Genomic DNA, 17,445 nt, shown 5'->3' with positions numbered 1-17,445 from the left:
GTGCCATCGGTTGTTTCTACTTCCACCACGGCGCGGTTGTGATGCCGCTCCAACCCGGGTACACTACAATTCACGCGATGCTACATCCGGTCCGTGCGTGAACGGAGCCTGCGCTGTGGGGATGTCCTGTTCGGGATCGGAGCTCCGAAAACCGACGGCAGACGTCGTCCTAGGTTCGGGACGCATCTCGCAACGTCCAACCCGTTAGTACGTGCTGGATCTTTACCCCGTGACGACATCCCGGATTGGAACCGTAACTGGGCACCGTGAATGGGAACCGCTGAATGTTGCCACCGCGTACGGTGTGTTTTCGGGTGCCCCCGCCCCTCTCGTGATACGTTCCGTTGAAAATCCAGGCAGGAGCACAGGAAGGAAGAGAAACGGCGAAGAAGCGTTCGGTGTGATGAATAGAGTGGTACGAGGGGTAGACGGATGGATGGATCAATCGCGCGCGTAGATCTTGATTGGTGTTGATTGGGGTGGATTGATTTTTTTAATCGGAATCGCTGTGAGAGGGAAATCGTTTTGATTTCACGGGTTCGACGATTTCTGGAAAAACACACCAATACCAGCGAAAAACAAACGGGGAAAGGGCTGGAAAGTGTCTCACACTGCTGACCCAGTGCAAGTGGCAGAGAGAGGGAGAGTGTGAGAAAACGTGCGAAAGGAGGAAAATCCAAGAGAGAGTGCAGTGAATGGTGATAGTTTTGCAAAAAGGATGCTGTCGTTGTCCAGGCAATAATATGAAGGATAGCTGACGCCGTTTCGATAACTTAGAATTGCGGCTACTGTTAAGAATTCCGTGTGAATATCTTCAGCCGCGGAAGCCTTGCAGCTAAGGAGCGTGTTAAGGACTGTGTACCGCGATTGTGTTGGTGCGAGCGAATTTATCCACCCGACACGAGAGGGATGCTGTAGAGATGCGGAAAATCAGCGTTCGCCCCGCTGTGGCTTTGGGGTGAGAGTTGGGAAAATTTCGGAACACCAATACACTGCAGAACAGGCCAGGCTGGACCAAGGTTAGAGGAAGCACCTTACGCACTGGGTGACGAGAGCAAGTGCGAGAGTATGCCAACGATGGCGCTTTTGACATCTGGAAGAGTTTTCCAATACAGTGGCTAGTGTTGTGTTGGGGCTATTCGAGGCGTGTTTAGAGCGCTGGGCAGACGGAAAACGAATCCTTCAGGAATCGACAACTTCGATGTTGTTGTTGTTGTTTTCGTAGTTAAACGTCAAAAACGAGTGAACCCAGAATCGCTGTCCCCAGCATAGCAAAATCGGTCGACAAACCAATGAAATGGGGGTGGATAATGTGCGAGGTCGCAAGTGAGCCGATAGAAGATTTGTGATAGAGAGGTTGGCCGAAACATACGAGTGATGCTGCTCAGACAGCGGCAGCGTTTAACGATGGCCCGGCTGCGACGTCGATGTCGGCGGTGATAAGGCTAATGATAGCTGCCCGTCCCAGTAGTGCATGAAAAGGGGTGGATTCAGTGAAGTTTCACCAAAGCTATTAACGATCCGAAATCGAAAGAAAGTCATGTAATTCGAAGGGTGAAGTTTGCAACGTTACGCTTTTCGACAGAATATCTTGCTGACGATTCTTTGATTAAAGAAAAGTGCGTAAGATAGTGTTGCCTTCCATCGAGGCGAATAGTAGTAATACTGTGCCCCCTATCCATTTGGTTGCTTACGTGCCAATTCCAAATCCTGATGGTTGTGAGTTCTTGCAGTGTAATTGATTTGTTTGGATTCGGTGAAGTGAGCTGATCAAGAAATATCTACTTTCACCTATTATACCCGATGAGATTGTATTGCTACCAGCTTCTTCTATTTGTATAAAGAGATACATAGCTAAGATAGTCAATATCTGCTGGTAGGATTAATACAGTGCCAGTGAATCACATTTATCCACAGCAGGATTATAGTGAATCATCGGATCAAGTGTTTTTCCCTTCAATTAGCAGCTCTATTTGCAACTAGGTGAGTGATATTATGTAGAGGGATGGATGATATATAATTGATCTTTTCGATTTTTTGACTGTAAACCATATTGTTCCAAATTTGTCATCCTTATAAAAAATATTGTAAACAGCTCCGAATTATTTGAACCTTTTTGTAGAAAAGTAGATTCCGATTTGCATATTTTTAATTTTTTTGTAAATTAAATATATGTTCAGCTGTTAACTAACGTAATAATTAACCTCTGCATTTTGTTAGAAACCTTTTTCAAACAACATGCATTTGCAATAGAATCTTCAAACAATTGAACAGCACCTGTGAATAAATTTGCGAACAACGTATTGGAATGCAATCAAAACAGAAATTTCTATCAATTTTATCGCAATTTGCGAGCTGTTTTTAGACGTTTTTGGTATCTTTTTACCCAGCTCGATTTTATTGTTCTTGGCGATATTAAACTTTTTTTGTGTCTTTTATTAAGGAGAATTTCAGCCCGAGGCTGGCTCGTCTCCGGATATTAAACTTAATCGTCACCAGTGTTGTAAAATGTCATTTGCACTCGGTTGTGTAATTTTCCCAGAACTTTTTTCTGTCGGTAGCCATCATTCCTGAGGTATGACGAACTTATAGCGCTTAAATGTGCCTACAACTTTGTCTAACAAGACATTGTTGTAAATATGTAGTCTGAGGCGTTGGAGGCAAAATGTCATTCAAATGACATTATGTCAAATGACACGTGACATTTTGGAGACTTTTTACTATCCAGCCTCATATGTAATATTTAGAGCAATGTACCCTTGGACAAATATATAGCCCTACTCAAGCGTTATGAGTACATCTAAAATTATGGAATAAATTTGGCTTCTGAAGAAAGTTATGAACAAATTAGTCAAATGACATGCAGATGACATTTTACAAGCCTGATCGTCACTAACAATTGGAAGGGGCTTAATTAGGGTGGGATGCCCTTAATAGGTGCTACGATATTAAAGATCAGTAAAGCGTGAATAGACACAATATGGTTTTTATAATAAGCACGTAATATCTCTCGGCATATGTTGGTAATCAACTAACGTTCAGAATAATCTTTTGTTTGACTTTTGGAATAAGCCCCACAGAAATACTTTTTGATTTGGAAATTCCTGACAAGTAAAATTTTCTTGTAGAGACACCGAAGGAAAGTTAGTTAGGGAAATCCAAATAAAAATACTAGAACTAGAAATTTCCTGAGGAGCCTCTTGTGGAATCCTGGAAGAATACCAAAACCCAAATATAAAACTGATTAATTTTTTAAATAAAAAATTGGTGAGGAAAATGGAATCTGTAGGAGGTACCCGAGAAACTTCAACATGTTCATAAGGAACACATGAAATATTTTCTCGATGGGCCGGTAAGATGCGCGGCTATAAAGCAGGACCATGAAGAATGTAGCTGGGTTCGATTCTTGGTCCGGTCTAGACAATTTTCGGATTGATTTTTTTCTCGACTTCCCTGGGTATAAAAGTATCATTTTGTGATACAAGAATGCAAAAATGGTAACTTGACTTGATGCTTTGCTGTTAATAACTGTGGAAGCGCTTAATGAACACCTAGCAGCAAGGCGGTAATATCACAGTGGGGGATGTAATGCCAGTAAGAAGAAGAAGAAGAAGAAGAAGAAGATGCTCTTTTGGAAAAACCTTTCCACTTATCAAATTTTAAGGGGAATTCTTGCAGAATTACTTCTTTCGAACTTCCATGATACAATTGACGAAGAAATTCTTTATTATCATCTTGAATTTTGTAATTTTTAAGAAGAATTTATTCAAGAATTCACGAAATAAATTATAAAGAGTGTGAAGATTCAAATATCTTTCCACTGCTGCTGTTTTCTTTTCGAATGTTGACTTCAATTAGTTTAATGTATGCTGTTTACACTGTAGTGCTGTCCAAATGAGCAGCTTGAAGAAGCTCGAAGTTATTCCCATCCCGCTCATGTCCATTTGTTGACAGAAAAACAACAAGCAGAACGGGAGAAACTTTGAGCTACTTAAAGTTTCGAATGGGTATGTGGTCGAAATTTAATTTTAACGTGAACTTTTGAATGAAATCGAATTTTATGCTCAGCAGATTTGATGCATGACATCTGTAGACTTGTCAATTCACTCTTCAATAAGCCTTCACCCAACCAGCGGATGGCAGATTTTAATACAGTTCTGCATAAGAACCTTACAGAAACTGTATAATAATTGGGCATATACAATTTTTGTAAGATTTTAATCCAATCGTTGTATTGAAGTTATACAGATTTGTATTATTTTAATACAATTTCTGTATAAAAATCTTACAGATTTGTATATGCCACGTTTTTATACAATAATTGTAAGATCTGTTTTTTGGGTGTTAAAGTGCCAAAAGTTAACTCGTTATTGATGATAAGTTATTGTCGAAACTTTCGGCAGCTTCCTGAGCTTCGCTTCCTTACTGAATAACCATTATAAGTTCGATGCTTCTGAAGAAGGGGGACAACAGAAGATATCTAAGTTTGGCAACCAATATTTGATCAGGCACACGTTTGACAGTGTCATGTTCTCCTTCTTCTTGTGAAATGACTCCACATGACTGGTACTTGGCCGGCTTTTAAACTTAGTGTTCGGTTTCCTGTTAGCATTTCCACAGATATTCATTAAAAGCTTTGTGATGCCAGCCATTGTATGAAAATGTATCTTCTGTGGTAAACGCAATGCAAACACTATGCAAGAGAATCAAGAATGTTTTCCACCCGAGAGAGTCTCATAATGCTTATCGGACCGAATTTACCTTCGTGTCGTACTTGAAAGATGTTAGGAAATGGTACAAGACTAAAAAGAACAATTTTATGCCTAGTTATTCTAACAAGCCGTACGCATTAAAACTGATAAATTCTTGGCCATCATGCAGCAGACACTTCAGAGGTTAATCATGTTTTATGTTTTCTCAATTTTGAAATCTTCCTTAATGATGACCGAATTACACATTATATTACACGTTTCCCGATGAAAACAAATCCTATCCCGTCAATGCGTTTCAGAGAGAAAGATGTTTAAACGTACCCCGGTTCAATTATATGTTTGCACTGAATTATGATTTTACCCGATTTATGATTTCTCATTTTTAACTCATCCTTAATGATAACCACATTATAATTGGTCTTCATAGTCGTTAGTTTTGACAAATATTGATTCAGGTTTTTTTTAATGTTTTTTCGGGGTAATTCATTTTGACGTTATATCTCACTGAACTGATATAATTATGAAGAATATGCCAAGTAATTTCCTGCAGAAAGATCTGAAAGATTTGCTGGAGAATGTTCTAAAGGAATTTCAGGAGGACTTTTTAGAAAAAACTGATTTAAAAAAAAATTAACGTGGTTTTTTAATTTGGAAATTAAGATCAACTCTAACAGGAATTTCTGAAAGAATTTCTGACGTATTAGTGAAAGAATCTCCATAGGGATTTCCGGTGGAATCCTTGAAGGAACTCTTAAATGAATTCCTAAAGAAAATCAAAAAAAAAAATCTAAAGCAACTTCCGAAGCAATTTCTACGCGAGTTTTCAATACTTTAATATTTCCGAAGGAATTTGTAAAGGAATTCTAGAATGAATCCCCAAAAGAATTTTCGAAGGAATATCCGAAAGAATTAGCAAAATATGTTCCGTAGATATTTCAAAAAGGTGTTTCCGGAGAATGTTTAAAAGGAATTCGTGAAAATATTTCGAAATGAATGATTCGAAGAACTTCCTAAAGAATTCCAGGAGTAAGTTTTGAATTCCGAAGGAACTCCTGAGGTAGATTGTAAAGTAATTCTTAAAATTCATTCTTTCAATTTTCCTTCAAAACCCAAATTTATCCCCCAGTGGTGATTATGCCTTTCTCGATTCAATGTGTTGAATTCGAATTAGTATGGTAAATGCAACGTAAATTGCCTACATTTAGGCGGTTAATAGCTTTGATGCGATTATATCACGCTGCTTAAAAATAACTCAACTATGAGAGTAATGGGTTGCGTTACGGCTAAATTGATTAATGATTTAAAATGTGCATGTACACAGCGTATTTGATAAAAGAAAAATAGAAATATTATTCAAACCGCATGAGATATTAGCAAACAAAAACAATAGTGTCCAACTAGGAAAGTTTCTCCGTCGAATGAAACTAGTTGCACTCGAATCGGTCAAGTCCTTCTATATGAAACGTGTTTAACAATAAAAAATTCCTGAGGCTACACACACACACACACACACAGTCAGACATGTGCTCAGTTTTTCGAGCTGAGTCGATTGGTATATAACACTATGGGTCTCCGAGCCTTCTATCAAAATTTGGCTTTTGGAGTGAAATTATAGCCTTCTGGTACAACTTTGTTGTACGAGAAAGGCAAAAACATTGAGGAGGAATTTAAAAATGATTTTTAGATTTATTTTCCCGGAGGATTTTTCAAAGAAATCCCTGGGGGAATTTCGGAAGCAAAATCTTGAAGCAATGCTCTAAGAAACAGGACAGGGAACTCTCGCAATTCGCGAAGTCGAAGCAAAATTCTTCACACAAACAATGACAGTTCTTTATGGGTTTTTACAGTAGAGCAACAGAGAGGAGGGGATGGCGGCCATGTTTCACTCAAACTCTGACAGATAGCAATGGGATTTCCCATAGGAGGGAAGAGCAGAATTTGCTTCGAGAAGATTCACTTTGCGATATTTTATTCACTTCTGTCTTCACTCTCTTTTACAGATAGTTAAGGACATAGTTGGAAGAGTACCACGATGGCAGTCAATATGGCACCGGACCTTCCACGGGTCAACCCCACACCTCCCGCACTCCTCTCCCATCAACATTCGAATGCATCGAATAGAATCGAACAAAAGCTTAATATTCAGATTACTAACCTGTTAACAGTATATTTATGTACTTCCCGTGATAATTAACATGTTTCTTTAAAGAGTTCTATGCATTTCGGCTCGAAATGTTGCATAAACCAGCAGTTTCGTGCCAATTTAAGGTGATTATAGAATGAAGCCAGAAATCGGCCATTTTGTAAACCACGTGCTTTTCCAATATTTTTTTCAAGAGCACGAGATGAAAGAACCATAACGCATATGGGGCTGATATAATGGTAGATCGTTTGCTTAGTTATGCTGAACAATCATAATTTGAGTTTCGTCACTGTACGAAATCTATTACGCCAGATTTGGGCTTTTGGAAATGTATGTAGATAAACGTGTGGTGAATTTGAAATTCACCACGGGCTTCATTCTATAATCACCTTAACAGCCGTTCGCGGTTTGGTGGGTTTATCACTGCACTTCACTTCTTCTCAAAGGGCATTGCAAAAATCAATTTTTTACACACTTCTCCGCACATGAGCAGCCCGAAATGTTGATGGAATGCAAATTAAACTTCACTTTTTGGATTAAGTCACTTGTTTGAAACGAAAACTTAATATAAACTGCCATTTGTGCCCGAAGAAAACGATTAATAACTGATCGCGGAGCGAATGTAAACACTGGTACCGATAGCAGCAAACAGGGTGGTTCAAAACTGATTTTGCTCCGCCACGCTCAGTCGATTATGTTTCATATTTTGAGTTTCGTTCGCTGGTTTCGGTCGGTTTGAATAGGGGCTTACCGTGCATAGGTCGTTTCAGGTTTGTATGGCAGTTGATATGGTGAGGTTGAATTTTACATTATTCTGATTGTGGCACTCCGTGATTGGGCGCTGGCGAGGGGAAGACTATATGACTGGATGAAATTCAAGAGCTTTAACTCCTTAGACAATGCATATTGAATGGACGTTCCAATAGTTGGGAGTCGATTTTAATCGAGGTTGCAGATCTTTAGCATGATAATAAAGCCTCAAATACAATGTCGGCGGAACAGAAACGGAAATGGCCAATTTGACAGTTAGCCCATATATTTTCTATCAAATTTTGTCCGTTCCGCTGACATTGTGTTTGTGTAATTGTGTAATTCAACAAAATTGTCAGATTTTTCCTGTGATATCTATCGCACCAGGAGCAGATACTTCATACAAAAAGTGTGACATGGGGCTTGTTCTCAATCAGTTTCGGCTTTTGAGAGGACACTCGGAGCATTGGACGGAATCAAGTGAGCGTGGTGGAGCTGGCTCGTTTTTTTTAACCACCCTACTGATATTCTTTGTTTTTTTTTTCATAAATACGACACCAATACTACTACAGTATATGACAGTTTGTGTTGTTCCAGCAAAGCTTTGTTTTGGTACTCAACCCACCTTCACCTTAAGCCCCTCTTCCTGGCAGCACTACAACATTCCATTTTTTTCCTTCCTCTTCTTCCTTCCTTCGATGGCCGATGACCCGGCAGCTAGCAACTCTGTTCGCTGCGGGCTTACCGGTGATATCGCCGGATGGCTTGGGGATCTTCCTCGCTCCTTGCTTTGTTGAAACTCGACCAATAAGAAGGTCGATCGACTATCGGCGGAAACAATGCCGGATTAGGCCGACTACTTACTAACTTTTCTTACGGATCCTGTACACCTCCGGTGGTGCAAAGGGTCGACTTGAAAGATCCTCATCCTGGCCGACTACGGAACCAGGGAATGACGGCGGTTCTTGTTGGGTTTTTCAACCCAAAAAGAGTGGGTTTATCCTCAACGCGTTCTCTTGTTCCACACATTTTCTTCTCTACTCTTGAACTTACAACTTTGGTAACATAACGTTGTAACATCCTTTCGCTTGGAATAGTGACCGCATCCCAGAATCATGACCTCCTTTTCCAGGTCAGTCACCTCGACTCATAGTATCGACCCTATGAATTATTAGCAGTGGCTGATTTTCTACCTGCCGCTTCCATATACAGGGCTATCGTATATGCGCAAAAAGCCAGCATGAGAAATTTGTATGGCGAAAGACATCTAACGCGAGTTTTCTCAAAATTAGGAACTTTTCATGAAAAACTATTTGGTACCGGTTATGAAGAATGAATTATTGGCAGTGGCCGATTTGCTACTCGCCGCTTCCACTTCCAGGCGCTATCGTATATGCGAAAATAGCCAGCAAGAGTTAACCGCCAGAAATGTGTATGGCGAAAGACATCTAACGCTGGTTTTCTCAAAATTAGGAAGTTTTCATGAAAAACTATTTGGTACCGGTTATGAGGGATGGTGTCCGCTACTACGCCTACCAAATATTTTTTCGATTAAAGTGCTTAATTTGGAGAAATCGAACCTTAGATGCCTTTCGCCATACTGATTTCAGAAAGTTAACTCCTAGTGTGCCGCTGTAAGCACGCTCAAAGCAGTCGATTCATTGTGTCCGCTACTACGCCTACCGAATGTTTTTTCGATTAAGGTTCTCAATTTTGAGAAATCGAACTTTAGATGCCTTTCGCCATACTGATTTCAGAAAGTTAACTCCTAGTGTGCCGCTGCAAGCACGCTCAAAGCAGGCGATTCATTACACCACCCCTTGGTGGCTACTTAACGAAGGTGCTTTTGACCCTCTGGTGTTGGGTTGGAGGACTACGGCGAGTGGTTGGATGCGGTTTTATAAAGTGGTGGAGGCTAATCATGCCCTGCTCTACTGCAGTTACTAAAGTATTGGGAAAACCTACGCTTAAAGACGAGTTTTACCTGCCATTTACAAACAATGAATTATTGGCAGTGGCTGATTTTCTACCCGCCGCTTCCACATCCAGGCGCTATCGTATATGCCCAAATAGCCAGCTAGAGTTAACCGCCAGAAATTTGTATGTCGAAAGACATCTAACGCGGCTTTTCTCAAAATTAGGAACTTTTCCTGAAAAACTATTTGGTACCGGTTATGAAGGATGGTGTCCGCTACTACGCCTACCAAATATTTTTCCGATGAAGGTGCTTAATTTTGAGAAATCGAACCTTAGATGCCTTTCGCCATACTGATTTCAGAAAGTTAACTCCTCGTGTGCCGCTGTAAGCACGCTCAACGCAGGCGATTCATTCACGCATTAGACTACATTTTCATGAATTTCTCGGCAGCACTCATCACATAACCAACACTTACAAATTCGTTTATAAATTCCACAGGAGTTTCTTTGAATTTTATTCTACATTTTTTTTTGAGAAATTCCTGGCATAATTTCTGAAAGTATTACTCAAGGAGTTTCCTAAAGAATTCTTGCAGGAATTTCCGGAGCTCTTAGGATCATCTTGAAAGAAATCTATGTGGAATTATTGACCTAATGTCTTAGGGAAATTGCGAAGGAATTCCTGGAAAAATGTTCGACAGAATGAATCACCTGCTTTTAGCGTCCTTACAGCACGCTAGGAGTTAACTTTCTGAATTCAGTATGGCGAAAGGCACCTAAGGCCCGATCTCTCAAAATCAAGCATCTTCATCGAAAAAATATTTGGTAGGCGTAGCAGCGGACACCTTTCTACACAACTGGTATCAAATAGTTTTTCGTGAAAAGTTCCTGCTTTTGAGAAATCCCGCCTTAGAAGCCATACAAATTTCTGGTGGGTAACTCATGCTGGCTATTTTGCCCATATACTATAGCGCATATACAGGGGCGGGTAGAGAATCAGCCACTGCCAATAATTCATTGCTGGATTCATTTTTGTTAGATATTTTGAAGAAATCCCTCCGGAAATCGCCGAAGAAATTCCTGGAGTAATCTTCAAAGGATTTTTGAATGATTTTTAGAGTAATTTACTGGTGCATTTTTCGAAAGAACAAATACCTGGGGCTATTTTCGAAGGAAATCCAAGAGAAATTCATTATGAAACAATTCCAGAAGGAATTCTGGAAGGAATTCCTTTAGAAATCTAGGAATTTCTTCTAGGAAATTCTGTTTGGAGTTCCTTCCTAAATTCCTTTAGGAATTGCTTAAAAATGCATTAAGGCAACTCCTTCGGAAATTATTTTAGGAACTCCTTCAAAAAGTCCATTGGATTTTTTTTAAATATTCCTCCAGAAATTACTTTACGAATTCGTTTCGAAAATTTACAGTTTTTTTTTATTTTAATTTTTTTTTTCAAGAGTTGATTCGGAAATTCTTTTTGGAACTCCTTCAGAATTTCCTACAGGAATTCCTCCACAAAATTCGCCACAATTTATTTTGAAGCTCCTCCAGGAGTTTCCTCTAGGATTCTGGTACACATTTCAAGCCTGGATCTACAATACCAATACACCAATACTTTACTCTACATTGGCTGACATAGACCTGAAAACAACCCGCCATCAATTCTGACTTTGACTAATATCAACTAGACATTGTCCATAAAATATGCCTAAAACCCCATAAACTTAATATCATCCAATACCTCGGGGGAATTCTGAGGATAGTGCAAACTGGGGAAAACAATAATTATTGCCTCTAGCTGATAAAATTGGACTCCATACAATAATGTCATCCCTACATGAATGATCATAACAATTTAGTAAATTATTTTGTAATAACTACCCAAATTAAAATTATTTTTCAAAGTGTACGTTATAACGGGGAAAAATGTACGCTATATCGAGTGACGCTATATCGAGTATACGTCATATCGGGGGTACGTTATATCGAAGATTACCTGTATATTGTATGATCTGAATGGATGTCTAAGAATTAGGGTGATTCGTCATATGTTGAACGGCTAATTTCATCACCTATTGTTGAACGCATATTTTTCACTGAAAAACAGTTAATATCAATGGAGAAACTAGCTCCGATGCCGATCTATTTTGAGCATCCTTTAAAAAAATATCGAACATTTTACCACCTCATTAAGTTATGTGATAAATACGGTTCATTTTTTTATTGTCTTTATTAATGAGGTTTTCGGCCCTAGACCGGTTCACCTCACAAATACGGTTCAGCCACCTAAAGCAATTGCGCATCAATCACACTCATACATATTTATTCGCTTTTCTCAAGCAAGTGTTTTCCGCTGTAGTCCAGGAATTCTAACGTGAATGTTTCAGGGATTTCGTAGCCAATTCCGAAGAAAATCATCAACGGTATAATAGACGGTATCCCAAACAGATTCCCAAATGGTAGCCATCAACGAAACCGAAAGGAATCCAGTGTGAATTCTTTTGGATTACAGTTGGAATGCTTCGATGATCCTGAAAGGTCATCCAATGAGAATTCTTCTCAGATTCTGTTGGGAATTCCTCTCGGATTCTGATCAGAATTCTTCTTGGATGCTGATGGGAATTGTGGAGATTATCATGCTACTAGGCAACTGGAAATCAACTGGAGAACTGTCACTACAGTCTGTGATGGATGACCACATGTCTTTGACTGCTGATATTTTGGGAACTCTCGTTGTTGTTCATAACAAGCTTACTTTGATCCTTTCAAATCAATTAGATATTGGCTTTTCATAACTAACACCAAGTGCAATTTCATTGACACACAGGAATGCTTCTCAGAAATGAGAAATAAGCTCATTTGTCTTCCACTAATTTCATTATGATGGGGTGAATATGGGAGATAACACTTTTGTCTACTCAGTAATTCATTATGCTAGGGGAACGGTTCAGTACTTCATCTCATAGTTACTTTGTTCATACTAACAAAAACAAAGCAATGAAAGGAAATTTGATTTGTTTATTATTTTTGTGATTTTTTTCAGCAGTGAGCACGCATATTAGCAAAAATAAACGACGCGATTGGAACTGTGAATATTCGTTTTGCGATGAGATGATTAGGGAATCCCCTAAAACAGGCAATTTAGGCTAAATTTGTGTCGTGTTTTGTTGGTATCCGGCGTGCTCACTGCTAACAAATATCAAAAATAAGAAATAAAACAATTTGCGCACCAATTCTTTGTTTTCGAATGGTATTGATTTGGGTACATGGTATGAATTCAAGGAGCAGTTCCCCTATGATGATTATGTTCAGTGAGATAGAAAATGGATCAGTTCCCCTATATGTTAGAAATTGATATAACTGCTAACTAGCTTTTCAAATCCTAAGTTGGGGGATTGAAGCCCCCTTTCTCTATATAGGGCTAAGCTCCCTCTAGTCCCCTTATTTACGCCAAAAATATTTCATGATAAGTTTTATGATGTGGCCTTCAATGTTGAAATAACAGTTTGTGGCTTCTCGATGAATGGAATTACTGCAAACGTCATTAATCTATAATTGGTTCAATATTAATAATTTTCTATCACGTTATTAATCAATCAAATATTACTTTACGATCAAGAATCCAAACGATGAAATTCTTTTACGACTATGTATCATTTGCCCAAGTGGCATTCGAAGAAATGTCTTTTGTCCATATGGTTCGTCATCATCTTCTTCTTAGTGGCATTACATCCCCCACTGGGACATTGCTGCCTCGCAGTTTAGTGTTCATTAAGCTCTTCCACAATTATTAACGGCGAGGTTTCTAAGCAAAGTTACCATATTTGCATTTGTATATCATGAGGCTAACACGATGATATTTTTATGCCCAGGGAAGTCGAGACAATTTCCAATCGAACCCAGCCACCTTAACAGATCTTAACAGGGTAAGTCCGTCACCCCCAGACTTTTACAAGAAATCACTTTTCAATTGACTTCATGACCTCATGTCATGCTAGCTTTTATTTGTTTTGCACTTCTGAATCATATAAAACCTACTGTGAACTGTCAAATGTTAAGAAAATTAACAAAACAAGTACAAACACCGCCGTCGCGTTGCCGGATATATTATTTCCTTGTTAAATTTTAAGCTGTAACATGAAAGATGCTTTCAGAACATCAGTTTTTTTCGCACACACATAATTATGTGTACTCTTTGCTGTCATTGAGGTGGACTGGAAGGTGCATTTGATAAAAACTATATTTATTATGGTGCTTTTGAAAAAAAAAATGGGGCTTGGGGGTATATACTTAAAGAGGGTAGTAAGCTGTGTATCCATTTTGCCTAACCAGAACCTGGAAAGCCACTCCACTGATCCATTGTCTACAAAATAAAGTAAATGGTACATGCACAGTTAGTTCTAAAAAAGCCTGATTAATCCACCTAGTGGTAATATTGCCTTTCTCGTGAAGGTAATGAAAACATGTAAGTAATTTTTTTTTGTTAAATATCTTGGCTGTGCATATGCACAGCATATGTTTCGAAATGGACAAATTGATATGAAATTTGCGAAAAAGAATCCACGTGTTTTGGAGGGACTCGAACCCTCAACCTCCTACTCTCTAGATAGGCGTGATAACCCCTACACAACAAGCCCACTTAAAGGTCACGTTTGCGGAAAAGCCATCAGAATCCGAGTACCAACCTCCACCGCGGTTAGCTCTCTTTTTTGCAAATTGAATATCTTTCGGATGCTTGATTTGTCCAATCTCCACATGTGCTTTACTGTTGTATATCCACAGTCAAGCGAGTGCACATTGTTTATTAAACGAGAGGATCGCACTCCATGCCCCCCAGCAACGGGCTGGGCGGGATGGTATAGAATGCGAATCAATCGCACTCTGCTGTGCCAAAGGCTTGCTTGGCTAAAGCATTTGATGAGTTTGAATGCCTTACGTAAGCAAACTCTAAAATACCACTGATAGGTAATTTGATCTAAATTTTCACATTCGTGTATACAGCCCATGGTCGCATATTTGCATTTGCATTTTGGTAGATTTTGTAAATCGTTTATCAATTCTTCCCACAAACTCAATCATTTCCAACACATTACCACAGATAAGCAAGATAGTAAAGCCTATTCTACTGTTATGGGATTAGATGCAGTAAATTGAGCTATCTGAACGGTTCACAGGTTTTCTACAACATGAACAAAAATTCGTCTGTTACAAATATACGCAGTATACTCATTGCAAGATTCCCCGTTGAATGCGAACTTGTTGTGTGCAAATCGAATAATTTAAATTGCCCAGAGAGGGATTTTTCCTATACCCGATTGAAAATTTGAATTTTCATCAAATTATCATTCGTAAATCTATGACATATCAGCTGTAACTTCTAACGGAAACATTTGTCCCAAGTAACGCATGTTGTAGAACAGAGTACGTTCTGAAAACATGTCTGGAGAAGCTTTTACAAGAATTTCTTCAAATATATATTTTTTAACAAATTTTGACAAACTCCCAAAGAAAATTAAGACAGAAACATCGCAAAATAGCACCGTATTTAGTCTAAAAATTTCTTTCATTTTTTTGCATCACGTTTGAGAATTGTATGAGCATTTTCTCCTAATTTCTGCATCAGTGTCAGAGGAGACAAATTCAGACATTTCATTCAAACATAAGGGTATGCGATAACACACTTTTTCCTGGCGAAACGAAACGAAATATAAATTTTTCCCGTAACTTCGAAGCGATATCAAATCAAGGTCCTATTTGTTTCAAAATTTGACGAAACGACATTTTAATTTTTTTTCCGCGGATTTTTGATGAATCGTTTCTGTTAGATTTCAGATACTTTGCTCGTCAAGAGAACACAAAGCTATTGCTTTTCTATTTATGCCCTCGAGATATGTTTGACATGATTTGTCAATAACAAGAACCGGTAGACGTTATTTTGTGCGTAAAATTTGTTGATTTTTCATAGTTGCAGTGGTGCGGATTGGAAGAACTCCCTCACTTCTGAAACACTTCTGGATCCCATTTGTATAACCCGGCAGTGCTGCATAATACGGGACAATGCGCCTTATGAACTGCCCAACAAATTCCCATGCGAGTCCTAATTTTGTTTTAACATTATCAAACATTAGGCTGGCAGGCTCATCTCCAAGTCTTAACTTTAGTTTTTATGGTTTTCGTAGTTTTACTCGTGACTTTCCTATTCTAAAATATGTATATTGTAAACTAGGCTTGCTGAAGAAATAAAATAACTCATTCAGCAGTAATTCGGGCGTAAACACAACCCACTTAATTTCGATGTACAAGACAAAAAGATACAGAGGATGACAGAATAATATTAGTAACCACAAATAAAGTAGGGTTGCTGTTTGGAACCATATGTTGGGATTTGAAATCGGACCAGAATCAAGTGAGATATGGCCATTTGTTTAGAATCGGTTCCGATCGATAGTTTCAAAAGCGTCAGGCCTCAATTAAATCAAGCTTTTTGAGAGATCTCCCCAGGGAACCTGTAAAAGTGGACATTTCAGTTTTTACACCAAAAACGACAAAATATAGCAATAATAGCACATAGATTTGACATCGCGATATTTTGACATTGCGATATTTTCCGATGCTTAGTTGTATTCAGTGTTTTAGAATGTCATTTGATGAGTTAGATCGATCCTTAAAGCCTAGTTTTCGTTTTATGATTTTTCGGCAAATGTATAACTTAATAACCCTTTATTTTTATCCAATCGTATATTGCCTTTTTGAAAATTTCAATTCTTGCCCTATCCAGTAAAAATATCAGACCAATCAATCCCGTTCATGCATTCCCAACACGAACATCAGAATGAAGTAAGTTACAGGCCTTGTGACCTTTCGATTTATTTTTTTCCGTGTATAAAAAGGCTCTTGAATCTTGATTCGCGCTGGCACGTCATTTCTGTACGATGATCTACGGTGAGTGGTCACGGAGAGCACACAGAACGATGACGTTGGTAGCGATCCTAACATCTGTAGCGGTTTAGAGGCAAACTATCGAGTGGCTATCGTTGGCGTCAGTGGCACTCCGGTGAAATTTTCTTGCATAATTCTGAATCTGTCGTTGTCAGAGTCTCTTAATTCTCGTGTATACATGGATGAGACAGTGTGCCATGAGCTACAAAAGCTCACGTAGCACCGATTCAGTGCGACGAGAGAAGCTAGCGCGCATAAAATAACTAAGTGAGCGTGTCTCAATGTACGTCTCATGAGACTCATCTCATGCGCTAGGAATGCATAGCTGCCGTTACTTAGGCGACGATATTATTGAATGAAAATTTCCCGCCCAAGCTGTTTTACGCATCTCCGCTGTTGTTTGCAAAGGTTTGCCATGGCAAACAGCGCATGAGCTGATCGCATTGAGATGTCTCAATGCGACTCACCAATGTTAATGTGAGGTACACAAGCTTCATGAGACTCGCGCGCGCTAAATTTTATGTGCGCGTAGCAGTCGTTGCTCAATCTCATCCTTTTTTGTACGCGCGCACTGCCACACACAATCGACAGGACAGCCGTTTAGCCGGATGAAACAATCGGGCGGTGGAAGCAGCTTTGGCGAAAATATTTGCTTGACTGGTGTCATTTTCATCAAAGTGGGCCATCAGCCGCTGTAAGATAAGTCGCTCGAATAGCTTGCTTACTGCCGACAGAAGCGTGATTGGTCGGTAACTCGCTGGTGCAGTGGGGCCCTTCCCAGGTTTCGGGATAGGGATGACTTTCCCTAGCTTCCAAATGGTCGGGAAGTATTGCAATTGAAAGCATTTGCTGAGAACTGTTGCCAAGAATTTATACGCTTTGCTAGACATTTTTTTCAGAAGTAGGTTGAAGATACCGTCGTTACCGGGGGCCTTCATGTTTTTAGCTAATTTAATAGCTGTACGGACATCATCTTCCGTCACGCGG

General features: G+C 39.2%; 1 protein-coding gene across 1 annotated transcript in view; it reads left to right on the top strand.

The window, feature by feature from the left end:
* Positions 1–210: 210 nt before the first annotated feature.
* LOC134226251 (nephrin) overlaps positions 211–17,445 on the top strand; it is a 1,334,188-nt gene continuing 1,316,953 nt past the window's right edge. The window contains exon 1 of the mRNA XM_062706895.1: positions 211–1,983. The gene's annotated coding sequence lies outside the window, so the exon portion shown is untranslated. The remainder of the gene's footprint in view (positions 1,984–17,445) is intronic.

The sequence above is a fragment of the Armigeres subalbatus genome, chromosome 3, assembly GCF_024139115.2.
Source record: "Armigeres subalbatus isolate Guangzhou_Male chromosome 3, GZ_Asu_2, whole genome shotgun sequence".
In the NCBI taxonomy this organism is placed as follows: Eukaryota; Metazoa; Arthropoda; class Insecta; order Diptera; family Culicidae; genus Armigeres; species Armigeres subalbatus.
The sequence above is the reverse complement of the archived record's forward strand: the minus strand, read 5'-3'. Positions and strand labels throughout refer to the sequence as shown.